This window comes from Myotis lucifugus, unplaced genomic scaffold, assembly GCF_000147115.1.
Source record: "Myotis lucifugus unplaced genomic scaffold, Myoluc2.0 scaffold_144, whole genome shotgun sequence".
Lineage (NCBI taxonomy): Eukaryota > Metazoa > Chordata > Mammalia > Chiroptera > Vespertilionidae > Myotis > Myotis lucifugus.
Genome location: NW_005871192.1, coordinates 1,337,765 through 1,350,978, shown reverse-complemented (window position 1 = coordinate 1,350,978; position 13,214 = coordinate 1,337,765). Strand labels below are relative to the sequence as shown.

At 38.9% G+C, this 13,214-nt stretch overlaps 1 long non-coding RNA gene across 2 annotated transcripts in view; it reads right to left on the bottom strand.

Annotated features, from left to right (window-relative positions):
• Window positions 1–13,214, bottom strand: part of LOC111827227 — a 41,275-nt gene that overhangs the window by 5,928 nt on the left and 22,133 nt on the right. Inside the window, exon 2 of one of the 2 annotated variants that reach the window (XR_002830724.1) lies at window positions 413–520. This is a non-coding gene — a long non-coding RNA (uncharacterized LOC111827227). The remainder of the gene's footprint in view (window positions 1–412; window positions 521–13,214) is intronic. The other variant, XR_002830725.1, reaches the window with a different exon arrangement.

The window sequence follows — 13,214 nt, the reverse complement described above, 5'->3', positions numbered from 1 at the left end:
CTCCAAGAGACTCCGCTGCCCTTATAGTTTCCTGTTCCTTCTGCTTTGTCACGTCCAAAACTGGAGGCCCAGTACCCTGCTGAGAACTGCCGCTGCTTTCATCCGGATTGGGGTTGACGTCTGTCTGCAGTGGACCATCTCCAGTCATGACCTCTATTAGAGCAGCAGGAAAGATGTGAAAGATAGCTTCCATCCATCCCAGATACCTCTACTTTCACAGAGGATGGGATTTAAGTGGCTGTTCCTAAGTCCTTCATGATTAAGGGTGTACTTAAACTTTAAAACCAGGCATGTTATGTTCTTTTGTGCTAATGTGTGCTCTATTGGGCATCTTTTTGAAAAAGTAAACCAGTTTTACTCCTCTGGAAATTCTATTGCAGCATGACCATCCTCTACTTACGCCCCATCTCACCTGACCCCAGGACCTCTGCAAGTGATGTCAGCCATACCTTAGCAGTACAGTATTCACACGGACAGCCTTTTCAACACTTACTCTGACGTAGTGCAGACTTGAATAGGCCTGGAAACAATGGAACTGTAGGAAACATTGAGACAAAAAGGTTTATGCAGCAGAATTCATAGCTAAATGCTCTAACACCCTCATGGTCTTTTTATGAATTAATATTAGGCTAATAGGCTTTCCATATTAAGGCTAACTATTCCATTTCATCAATCACTTTTCCTTGTCTTTTGCTGGTTATTCTCCTTTGCTCAGGCCCAGAAGCATACACTTGGCATGATTTGCTCTGTGCCCTTCAAAAATGTTCCTACTGATGAATGATTCATCCTACAAATCTGTGGTCATCTGACATCTTCTTGCCACTTTGATATAAATTTTTTTAACTTTTGAATTTGTTCTGTTGTCATTTTTACCTCTTATTAATGGCGCTTTCAAAGTTCTCAGTGCCTTTGTACTCATCAAAAATTAAGCACTTGTCAGAAATAATAGAAATAGAAACAACCACAGTGTAGAAAACTGACAAACCAAAGGATGGTTGAGCCTAAAAGGACCAACATGACCAATAACAGCACCTGTGGTGGCAGGCAGAGTCCACAGTCTTTTGCTGTGGGCAATCACTTTATGAATTTGAAAGTACAGAAGTTGAAAGTTGGTACGTAGATGATGTCTTTCTTGCTAAAGAAGGGTTCATGCTAGTTTTTCCAGAGGCTCGGTCATGGTGCAGTATCTGCCTGTGAGACATAATTTCCATTCCCAATTGAATCTCTATTCCATGATGTGCTTAACAATCCTATGCCTTGGTACAGCTACTCTGTTTCTCAGGAACTTCCCTCTCAGGGGCTGGCAAAGATTTACTACTCTGCCTTTCTTTGTTCAAGGGTGGGGAATGGGGTCTGGACAGTGTTGCACAGTGGTTAGAGCATCAGCATGCACACCAAAGGAATGCTAGTTAGATTCTTGGTCAGTGTCATGTACCTGAGTCGAGGCAACCAATCGATGTCTCTCCCACATTGATGTATTGATGTCTCTCTCTCTCTCTCTCTCTCTCTCTCTCTCCCCCCCTCTCTCTTCCCTCTGTCCCTTCCTTCCACTTTCTCTAAAAATCAATGAAAAAAAATATCCTCAGGTGAGGATTAACAACAACAACAAAAAGAATGGGGAGCAGGGTTGACATGAGCATTATCAATATTTCTCCTGAAGTTCCTGTTCTGCTCCTATTTTTCCAGGAGGTAGAAATGTCTCATGTACACAATTTTTTTGTTTGTCAAACTCTGTATTCCAGAGTTCCCAGGAAAAATTTACAGATTAAGTCCTTCATCATGAACCTTGCTAAAGAGATAGGAATTAATATTAGGACTTGTAAAGAAAGTTTTCCCTCTGTTCTCCCCAGTGTTGAAATATATCCTGATGATTCAGTGAAAACTTTGCTATTCCACTGCCTCTCTGTGGCAGGGTAACCAGAGAGGGTGGGAGGAGAGGAGCTAGTTGTGGTACCCAGGCCAAAGCTTGGCTTGAACTGCTTGATATACTCAAAGACCTCAAAAGAGCCATGCTCCACTAATTTTATAGCATTTTGCCCTATAACTTAACCCAAAAGATGCCAAGACTTTATAAAAAATGGTTACCTGGGAAACCAAGAATAAACCCAAAGTATGAAATCATTTTTCAGAATGTCCCTAGCCTACTCCTTCTAACTCTCAGTGAACACTTTTTGGACAGGCTCTCTGTTGCCAAGGAGGAGGCCTGAAACGGCTTCATATACAGATAAGAGGTCAAACTGCAGAGGCGTAGGGCCTTGCTTTGAACACCATCAGAATGCTCATTTAGCTTGAATTCATACCAAATAAAGCACAAACCTCTGCCTATCTCTCCTGTGTACTTTTAGTTTGAAGTCTACTAACATTCTTTCTTGCTCAGTTTTAATAGTGGCACATGTTCATCTGTTAGACCCGGCTGGTTCTAGGAATTACTGCACAGCATCACCTCATTAAAACACAAGCAAGCAAGAAAGAATAAGATGTTTGCTGTCATGATCATGGTTAATGTTTTTATGGTGTATTTCCCCCATCCTTTTACATTAAGATTTATCTTTCTCGTGGACAGTACATAGTTGCTCTTTCTTTTTGTTAATTATAAAAATCTTTGCTTTTGTTGTAATTTACATCCTTCACAATTAAGATGATTATTGATCTGGTTGGTTTTAAGTCAACCATCTTGTGATTTTTTTAAATATTCATCATATCTCTTTGTTTCTTATTTTCCTTTTTTGCATTAACTGAGAATTTTAAAAATTAAATTTATTGGGGTAACCTTGGTTAATAATATTATATAAATTCATGATTTTATTTTATGGCTGCTGTTGCTTTAAAGCTTATTGATTTAGTTTTTAGTGGTTGCTATAGGCTTACAGTTTTCATCTTTAAATTTTTTTCCTTCACAAGGAAATTCCTCTAATAAATTATGTAATGCAGATTGATTGGGTTGAAATAAATTCTCTCAGAATTTTTGTTTCTCTGAAAAAGCCTTGATTTTTTTCTTCATTTCTGAAAGATATTTTTGCTGGATTTAGATTTTTAGATTGATAGGGGTTTCCCCTCCTCACCCGTTTTAACACTTTAAAGACATTGCTCTATTGTTTCCTGGATCACATACTTACTTACCCTTGATTTCTTACCCTTGTTCACGTAAGGGATATGTCTAGAGAAATTTAATTGTCATCTGCCTTGATGAGGTTTTTTGTTTGTGGGTTTTTCATATATATCCTTCTTTGAGTCCACTGAGTTTTGTATATCTTCAAATTCAGAAATTTTCAGCCATTATTTCCTCTAACATTTGTATTCTGTCATTCTTCTTCCTCCTTCTGGAACTTCAAATACGCATATGTTAGACCACTTGCTCTTGTCTCACAGACCACTGAGATACATTCTTTTTTTTTAAAATATATTTTATTGATTTTTTACAGAGAGGAAGGGAGAGAGACTTCTTCAATTTCACTAATTTTTTTCCCCTTTGGAGTGTCTAATGCTTTCCAATTTAGATATCATGTTGTTGTTGTTTTAATTCTCAAAGTTTTACTTTTATATCTCTCACATTTTCACTATGTTCATGTGTTTTGTTAAATATTTGAATGTAGTTAAAATAGCTTTTTAATGTTTCTGCAATTACATCATCTCTATCATGTGTTGGTCTGTTGCTATTGAAAATGTTTAATCTTGATTATGGATCACTTTTTCCTGCTTCTTGAGATGTCTAATAATTTTTTGTTCTATGGTGGACTTTGTGAATATTGTATCATAAAGTATTTGGATTTAGTTGTCCTTTAAAGAGTGTTGGTCTTTCTTCTGGTGTTTAGTTTAGCTTAATGTTCGTGTGTGTGTGTGTGTGTGTGTGTGTGTGTGTGTGTGTTAATCCTCACCCAAGGATATTTTTCCCATTGAGTTTTAAAGAGAGTGGAAGGGAGGGGGAGAGACACAGAGAGAGAGAAACATTGATGTGAGAGAGACACATTGATTGGTTGCCTCCCACACTCACTCTGACCAGGGCTAGGGATTGAAGCTGCAACCGAGGTACATGCCCTTGACAGAAATCAAACCCGGTATCCTTCAGTCTGTGGGCTGGTGCTCTATATACTGAGCCAAACCAGCTAGGGCAGTTTAACCCTTTTCGGTCCAACCTCTAGGCTGACTCGACAGACCAGGCACTAGGAGCAGGTCCAACGTCGAGCAATAAGAACCTTAAAAAGTTCAACATTCAATCCCGTCAATTAATTTGGACCAGACTGTTTGAATTCCAAAAATAACATTGGACTGCAAAGGGTTAATGTTCATTTTGATCCTCCTTAGACTTTAAAAAACTTTCCTTAGTGTGGTTTCAGAGTGGTTATACTTTAGGAATATTTTAGTCCCCCTCCTAAGGTGTAACCTTTCTTGGTTTGTACTGAACACCTGAAGTGATCAACAAGACTCCACCTTGTCTGGTGAGAATCAGAACCCCTCCAAGCCCCGTGTGAGCTCCATGAACCCTTCAGTCCACAGCTTCTGAGGCCCTGCTTGCCGAGACTCCTGAATTTTTGCCCTACGCGTGCAGAGCTTAGTATTCAGCTAAGACTCTAAGGGACTCTGAAGCTATTTTTCTGCATAGGTTCTCGCTCCCAGAACTTACTCTGTGCCTTCCAGTCGCTTCAGTCTCCCAGAAATCTAATCTCTCTCCTTAACTGAGCAAGGCTGCCATGCTCTGCTGGGGACCTCTACCCTCCTCTGTGGTCTGCAACAAGCCTTCAGGCAGAAAGCAAGCATGATCCTGAGAATCATCTCTTATTTCCTTTCTCTCAGGGATTAGAACCTTTCTGTACACATTGGCCAATGACTGAAAATAGCTATTTCACTCCTCCACTCTAGTTTCCTAGTTTTCTATTTGGGGAAGATAATTGAATCTTTGATACGCTTCATGGCTGGAAAAAGACCTCAAGTAAGTCTTTTTACACTTACTTTGAATCAGGACCTAAAGGAGGTTCACATATCACATTTAGAGGTTTCATCTCTAAAAATCACTTTTGTTCGGTAACTCATCCCCTCTCCTTTTTTCCCCATGCCATTGATTTCTTAGACAAATTTAATAAGTTGTACTTGAAATTCTGATTTGCCTGATATCTTCCTTGTCCTTCTGTTCCTGGGGAACTGTAGTTAGATATTAGAAATTCAGTGATCCACGTGAAATCTTTTTAGGCAATAATATTTCATAGGTTCTGTTTACACTCCCAATGCATGACATCATGAGATAAATAATGTCTGGCTTTCCCCTTTCAGTAATGCAAAGATTGATTGAGTTCAGGTATGACCATTCCAATCCGCATTATGCATTTCGTCAATCAGAAAGCTCCCATTTAACTACTATTGGCATTTATTAATGATATTTGACATTACTTCATTGGGATTTTAAATCAAAATGTGTTAATTTTATCATTTGTCCTGCATTTAGTTAGCTAGAATTCTACTTTATATTTATGAAATTTGTACACTGTTCTGCCATTTTAAAGAACATCAAGTCGGCGTTTGGGAAGGGGGCTTGTAGAGAAAGACACATATGGTGTTATACAAACCAAGCCATTGATTTTGAATTTTAATATCATTTTAGCAGCTAGAAAGGACTGGGAGCAGGCATTATTTTTTCATTTCTTTTTGCTATCACCAGTGATAACATCAGTCATTCCAAGGACAACCATGGAGGTTTCATGTTTTAAAAGCCATTTAAATGTAGACATAATAATATTCCTCAAACTGGAAAGGACCTCAGAGATCACCTACTTTGTTCCTCTCATTTTTTTCATTTTTACTGATGGAAATGAACCCAGTGATGTTCAATGAAGTAGAACAAAGTAGTGGCAACAGCAAAGGCTCTGAGATCATTACAGGCCTGTGTTTGTTTCTTGACTACAACTGACCAGGGACGTGACATTAAGTTATTTAACCTCTCGAGTCTTTAAGTCCTTCATTTGGGTTTGATGATGACTAAATAGAATAACGCATAAAAATCTTGTAATACTGTCTAGCCGGCCAATCAATGTTTTTATCTCTCTATCCCTTTTCCTTTCTCTCTCTCTAAAAATCAATAAAAACAAACAAAACAATGAGCTAGAGACTGGGGAAGATGTAGAAGCAAATCCTCTCTAAATTCCCTGCAGTCACAGGAGTGAGTAGGAAGGGCTGGTCTGACCAGGACTAACTGAATTTGGCCTGGCTTGGTGGGCTGTGATTTTAAAAATCTTTCCCCCTCCATATGGGATCAGATATTCTCCGACTGTCTCCCAACTACATGTGCCACACTTACTTTTCCACCTCAGGAACACAGGCCTCTCTTCCTCCTCAGACAGTGAGGGAGACATCATGAGTCACTATCCTGTCCCTCTTGGTCTGGTTTAGCAGAAAGGAGACAAGATCCATGCCTGGCTTGGCCACATACTCACTCCGCCACCTCAAGCAAGATCCCAAGTTTTGGGAATCTCTGTTTCCTTATTTATAAAATGGCAATAGTGATGCCTTATACTGTGGACAAAGGACAAATTCTTGTGGAAGCTATTTGTAAAGTGCTTCTCTTTGCTCCACTTTAGGCCTTGAAACACAGTGTCCTCTAGCACCTCTTTAGACAAACATCCTAATTAGTCATTCCTTTACGCTCACAGATGTAAAGAGGAGAAATGTTACCAGGTCCTGTCGTTCCCATCTTAAATCCTTAGAACGTTTAAAGTAGTTGCCCATTTTCACTTTGCATCACTGTCATCCGGCCACTGCTTGCCTCTATAACTATCTCCCTTTGCCTTATACTGCTCTAGCCACACTGGCTTGTGGGTATTCCTCTGAACATACCACATTCATTTCCATTTCATACTTAGACTTGCTTTGACTAGAACTCTCTTCCTCCTGCAGAGCTGGTGGCTCGCTCCTGCATGGAACTGACCTTAAACTCACCTTCTCAGAGACCTTTCCTCAACTGCTTTATCTAAAGGGATCCTCTTGCTTCACAATCCCTTTTCACAGTAGCCTCTATACTTCCTTCACAGAGCTGATCAGAAACTGTAATTAATCTGCACGTGAATTTGATGGCCAGTTTACTGTCCATTGTCAGTAAAATGTAAGCTCCCCGAGGGCAAGGGTCATCTCCTCTTTAGACTTAAAGAATAACGCTGAACAAATTAGGCACTCATTGGGGCAGAATCCATGTCAGTGCTTTGTGTAGGGCCATACGGTCGTGGTGGGGATCAGCCGAGCAGGAGATTTGAATCCTCTTCTGGGCTTCTGTTCGGGACGGTGAGGTCCTCTAGGAAGACTGTTCTTCCTCAGCACCCTCAGCAGCTGGCACAGGGCCTGGGACGTGATGAGGCCTTAGCATGCTTTGGTTTGGGCAGTGTGCAACCTGCCTCTGTTTTCTGAAATAAATTGCTGGGCGAACACATGACTGTCTCCTTGATGCAAGAGAGCTGGCCTCTCATGTTGACCTCGCCACCCGCATCAGCAAGTCAGCCTTTGATGACAACAATGTTCCTGGAAACACCTTCTGAGCCCCTCACCCACCAGCTTGAACAGAATCCTCTGATTCTGTTGATAGACAGGAGGGGCTTTCCAACTTCTATACTACTCGCTGAAGGGAACACTTCTGAGACTTGTTAAAAATAAAAATGATCGGTGATAACATTCAACAATATGACTTAAATAATTGATGACAACACTCATAGTAATATTGTCTAGTGTAACATGCACTGGGCACACTTCCAAGAGTTTTGCATACTAGTATTTGTACATTAACTCATTTAATCCTTACAATAACGCCCTGAGGATGGTTATAATTATTTCCTCCATTTTATAGCTGAGGAAGCTGAGATATTGTGGGGCCAAGGAGCTGGTCAGTGATAGAGCTGGGACATGAGCCTGGTCAGTTTGACTCAGGGAACTCTGCTTAGCTGTTTAGCTGTCAACGTGGCAATCCTTAAGTACAGACTTTCTGGCCCTCGCATTAGCCTTCCCTAAGACAGATGATGTATTTAGTCTTTAATGAATTGTTTAATGTTTTTTATATGTCGTGTGTAAAATAAATTAAGCAATTAATACATTCCAATAAAGTAAAAGTCCCCCTTTAACCTCCTTTTATAATGCTGAACTACTTCTCCCTTCTCCGGGGATGGCCTTGTACCCAGTTTTGTCTGTATCTCTCCCATCCATTGATGTACCTGCCTAGTATGGGCCAACCTTCTCATATACAACTGCAAATATAATCTCTCCATTCCTGGGGGTAGCAATGCACAATCCTTTGCAGCTAGTGCATGTAGAGGTTATGTTACAGATCCAAGGCTCTTGGAATCCCCCATCTTCTGCTGATGTTTGTTCCTGAGTTCAAATTAACTATCCTAAAAATATTAACTAACTGATCAACTTAACCACCATATGTAGAAAGAAAAGAATAAAGTAGAAATGTTAAGTACATAGTCAGTCTTTGAATGTGTTAGCAGCAAACATGGAAATATAGGTAGAGGTTATGGGACCTATTTCTATTACTGGTAATAAGACTCTGGCTGTTTTGTGTTTTTTTTTTTTTTTTTACAATATAACAGCACCATTTATTCAGCATTTACTTAAACAATGTGTTAAGCGTCTTATATGTTTTATTGCATTGATTTTGTAAAACAGATCTGTGATGGTAGTACTGTTATTCACCACATTTTTACAGATGAGGAAGCTGAGGCTTAAGAGCTTGACCAATACCACACATCTACTAAGTGGCAGGGTCAAGCAGGTCTGACTTTCAAACACTTTGATAATTCAGCCCTACACTGTGCCTTGCAGGCCACAATAATTTGAACTGGAAGGGAAGGAAATCAAATGTCTGGCTGGTATTTTCAGTTCAAATAAATTATACACTAAAAGAACATCCTGGAAAGCCTCCCTTGGAAACTTTTCAGGTTTATAATGAAAATATTAAGGAATCCATGGCTTTCTCATAGTTGGGATGTACTGTAATTTGGATTCTAAAGCCATCTTTTTGTCTGGGTTAATAGCTTGAAGAATCACTAATTTTTTTACTGTCTTAGGACCAAATCAACAAAACCTCAGTGATTGCTATAAAGGTCTGTGGTTTATTCTGAGGCACCCTCTCAGAAAGAAAGGGGAGCTGATCTGACATAGGAGGCTCTACCTTCCTTGACCTGTGGAGAGACTAAGCTTATGTTTATGGGGCTAATAAATCAAAGGTGAGAATTGGATGAGCATTTAATAAAGACAGAACTTTCTTTTGATTATAAATGAAAACCTGAGAGAATGACTTAAGCTGGCTATAACATACAGCTCAATGGAATTGTTTTATTATTTACCTATAGATACTTGAATCATATATTTAAGAAGAAAGCAAATTCTAAGGTAAAACTTTGCACTTAAAAACATTTATAATCCAGTAGTCTATGGGATCTGCAACTTAACCAAGAACAGGAAGATAGCACTTGAATATAATTTTTAAACATTTACTCAGGCCATTTTTTATTCTGATCATGAACTGTTTATATACACAAAAATAACATGTTACAACAACAACAACAAAAATCCCAGATTGTCCCCACAACACAGATGGGGCCATAGAAGTCTGTAATGAAGGCCAATGCTGTAGGATAAAGTCTGGGCGGAAGTATTCTTGTTTGTTTTTCCATGAGGACAGAGTGAACATGGAGTGTGCGTTACATTATTCTAAGACCACATGTGCTTCAGTGACTTGGCACAAGGCAGCTGGCCTACAGGTGCTCTGGCAAGTTGTGACAGGAAGGCTTCTTTTCCTTTTGTATTTTTAATATCATGTGTATTAAATGATTTTAATGTGCTTTTCGGTGCTGGGGTAGATATTGCAGGCATTCCCTGTGGGCTGAGGAGTTTGTCTTTGAATGAGGTTTCCGGGAATAGGTGACAGTCCTAGTTCCTCTCTTCAAAGGATTCTTTGCTGTGGGTTGTGTGGGATTGTTAGCTGGAGCAGCTCGCTTTTCCTCTCCATCAAAATTGAGGAAAGGAAACCAAAAGACAAAGTAAAGCAAAACATCACCTTAGGAAAGACCTTCAGCAATTTGCCTCTGGCGAGATCAGCCAGGCCAAGGCAAGGGGGTCATAAAAGGTTAGCAAAAACTTCTATAAACAAAGGGCAATTAGGCACGTTCTTATTAGTCTAGAAGTGCCCCCGTGTTTGCTTTTGAATCAGATGTACACAGCTCTTGCTCCTGGAATGCAATCAGCCTGCAGGGAAGAGGCAGGTCCTGTAATGATACAGCCCAGCACCAGCTACTGGGAATGCTGGGAAAGGCATTTGCCTTACCTAGAAGCCTCATTGCTCTGCCGGGAATGGATCTGTTGGAACATGGCCGTTTAAGGGCTGCTCTCTTAGCACATGAACTAAAGAGAGGAGGGAGAAAAAAACAGCCACCCATACCGCTGTGCTGAAATAAAACTGTTCTTCGTTAGATTCTGACCATTCCCTGTTGTGCATTCTCCTTCGATGATGTAAAGTCGTTCGGGTGTGGGAAGCCATACCATGAAGCACAGGAAATAGTTTAAATCTTTGGAAATGTTTTTAAGGTTAAATAAATGGGGAAATGACTACAGTTGAGGTTGCCAACCACTTCAGAGTAATTTTAATTTGTTAATGGTCAGTGTTCCTCTGAAAACATACACAACCGAGATGTACTAGTGCAGCCTGCTCTGTGGGTGCAGGGTATGTTTTTAAAGAGGCTGTGGTCAGTTCATTATTTTCTCTCGGACTCAACTCAGACTTAGGCAGACTTCTGGAAATCCTTCAGTGAATTAGGCACATCTGACTGACGCGATTGTGTGACTGGGATTTCTAGATGGGTGATGATAAGCAGATGAGATGTGAAGGGTTTTGGTAAACATCTATTATTGCCTTCAATAAAACCAATAGGCACATGTCTCTAAGTTGCTTTGATGGAAATGCTGGACCTATTTAGTCAACTGTTCAGATATATTGACTGCAAAGAAATCATGGGATATTGGTTTTGATGATAAAATATGAATTTAAATGAAGACAGAGACAGAAGTTTATTTACAGCTGTACTATTCTCTAAGGCAGAAGTAGCTGACATGCTTAATTGAGTGAAACACAGCAGTTTGTATGCATATCCTCATGCCCACCAACAACTGATAGCGTAGATCTGGGAAAAACAGGCTTCTTGGCTTCTTGTTTCTCTTCTGTCTCTGCAATTTCCTGACATTTGACTGCTTGATCTCCAAAAAGTAAGGCAAGGAAGGCAGAGGAATTAATTTCAAGATACCCTTTTTCTACAGATTAGATTCTTAGCCACTCCTCGGTCCATATCATTATTATGGTTTATGGCACATGTCATATAGTATTAAAACTGTATAATGTTTATATTAGCCTCACTAGTCTATTAGTTCCTTAATAGCATTGTATCATGTTCAACTCTCTAGTCCCAGAACTTAGAAGATTACCTATAAATAGCAGACTCTTCATTAATGATTGTTGAATAACTGAGTAATAAAAGATCAGTATAAAGGTTAAAATATGGTCAAGTAATTATGTCAACCTATTACTACATCTAAAAATGCTTTTTAAAAAATACACAGCTATATTGAGATATGATTCACATATCATAAAATTTATTTTTCCAAAATGTGCAATTCAGTGGTTTTTAGTATATTCACAATGCTATGCAACCATTATCAGTCCCTAATTTTAGAATATTTTAATCATCTTAAAAAGAAACAATATAGCCATTTAGCACTCATTCTGCAAACCTTCCTCCCCTCAGGTCCTAGCAACCACTAATTTACTTTCTGTCTCTATAGATTTGCCTATTCTAGACATTTTATGTAATTGGAATCATGTGATGTATGGTGCTTTCTGGCTGATTTCTTTCAGTTAGCATAATGTCTTGAGATTCATCCATGTTATATCATCGTCGATACTTCATGCCTTGTATGAAGGTTCAAATTTTTACACATCCTCATTAATACCTATTATTATCTATCTTTTTAAATTTAGCCATGCTAGTGTACCTGATGTGGTATCTCTTTGTGGTTTTGATTTGCATTTCCCTGTTGATTAATGAGGTTGAGCATTTTATTATGTACTTTTTGACCATTTGTATATCTTTGGAAAAATGTCTATTTAAATCTGTTCCCCACTGTTTAAATTGGGTTATTTGTCCTTTTATTGTTTAGTTGTAAGAGTTCTTTTTATATTCTGGATGCACATTTCTTATTAGATACATGATTTAAAAATATTTTCTCCCAATCTGTGGGTTTCCTTTTTTACTTTCTTGATGGTATCCTTTGAGGCACAGTTTTTAAGTTAGATGAAGTCCAGCATATTTAGTTTTTCCTTTGATTGCTTATCCTTTAGTTGTCATAGCTAAGAAACTATTGTCAAATTCAAGGTTACCAGGGTTTATATCTATATTTTCTTCTTAATACTTGTATACTTTTATCTCTTAGAATTAGGTATTTAATCCATTTTGAACTATGTTTTGTACTTGGTGTGAGGTAGGGATATAAATTCTTTTTTTTTTTTTTTTTGCATGTGGTTATCCAGTTGTCCAAGTATGCTTTTAATATATAGTGAATGTATAAGCAGAAGCTGAGTGGTGTTTGAGACCATAATAAAATTTCAATAGTTCACACTCCACTACCCTCAAAACTAATGATAATCTGGATACTGACTTTTGTATTAGTTGTAAAGGAAGGCTTTCCCATTAACCTTAATAAAAAAGGAGTTTATTGGAATGAATCTGTGAAACTATAAGAGACCACATCAAGAGGGCTCTTTTGCCCTAACCGGTTTGGCTCAGTGGATAGAGCATCGGCCTGCAGACTGAAGGGTCCCAGGTTCGATTCCTGTCAAGGGCATGTACCTTGGTTGGGGGCACATCTCCAGTAGGAGGTGTGCAGGAGGCAACTGATCGATGTTTCTCTCTCATCGATGTCCCTAACTCTCTAACCCTCTCCCTTCCTCTCTGTAAAAAAATCAATAGAATTTAAAAAAGAGGGCTCTTTGTCATTTACTTCAAGTTTGAGAAAGGAGGGTTTTTGCTATAATAGTATATAAAAGCTACTTATGAAGGAGATTCACTCCATATAGTAGAACATCCTCTTTTCTTTAGCTATCTCATCCTGAGATGAGAGTACCTTAATGCCCGTCCTCTTCTCTCTCTTCCCAGCAATATAATAAACATTCCTATTTCGGCAATGGAAATTGA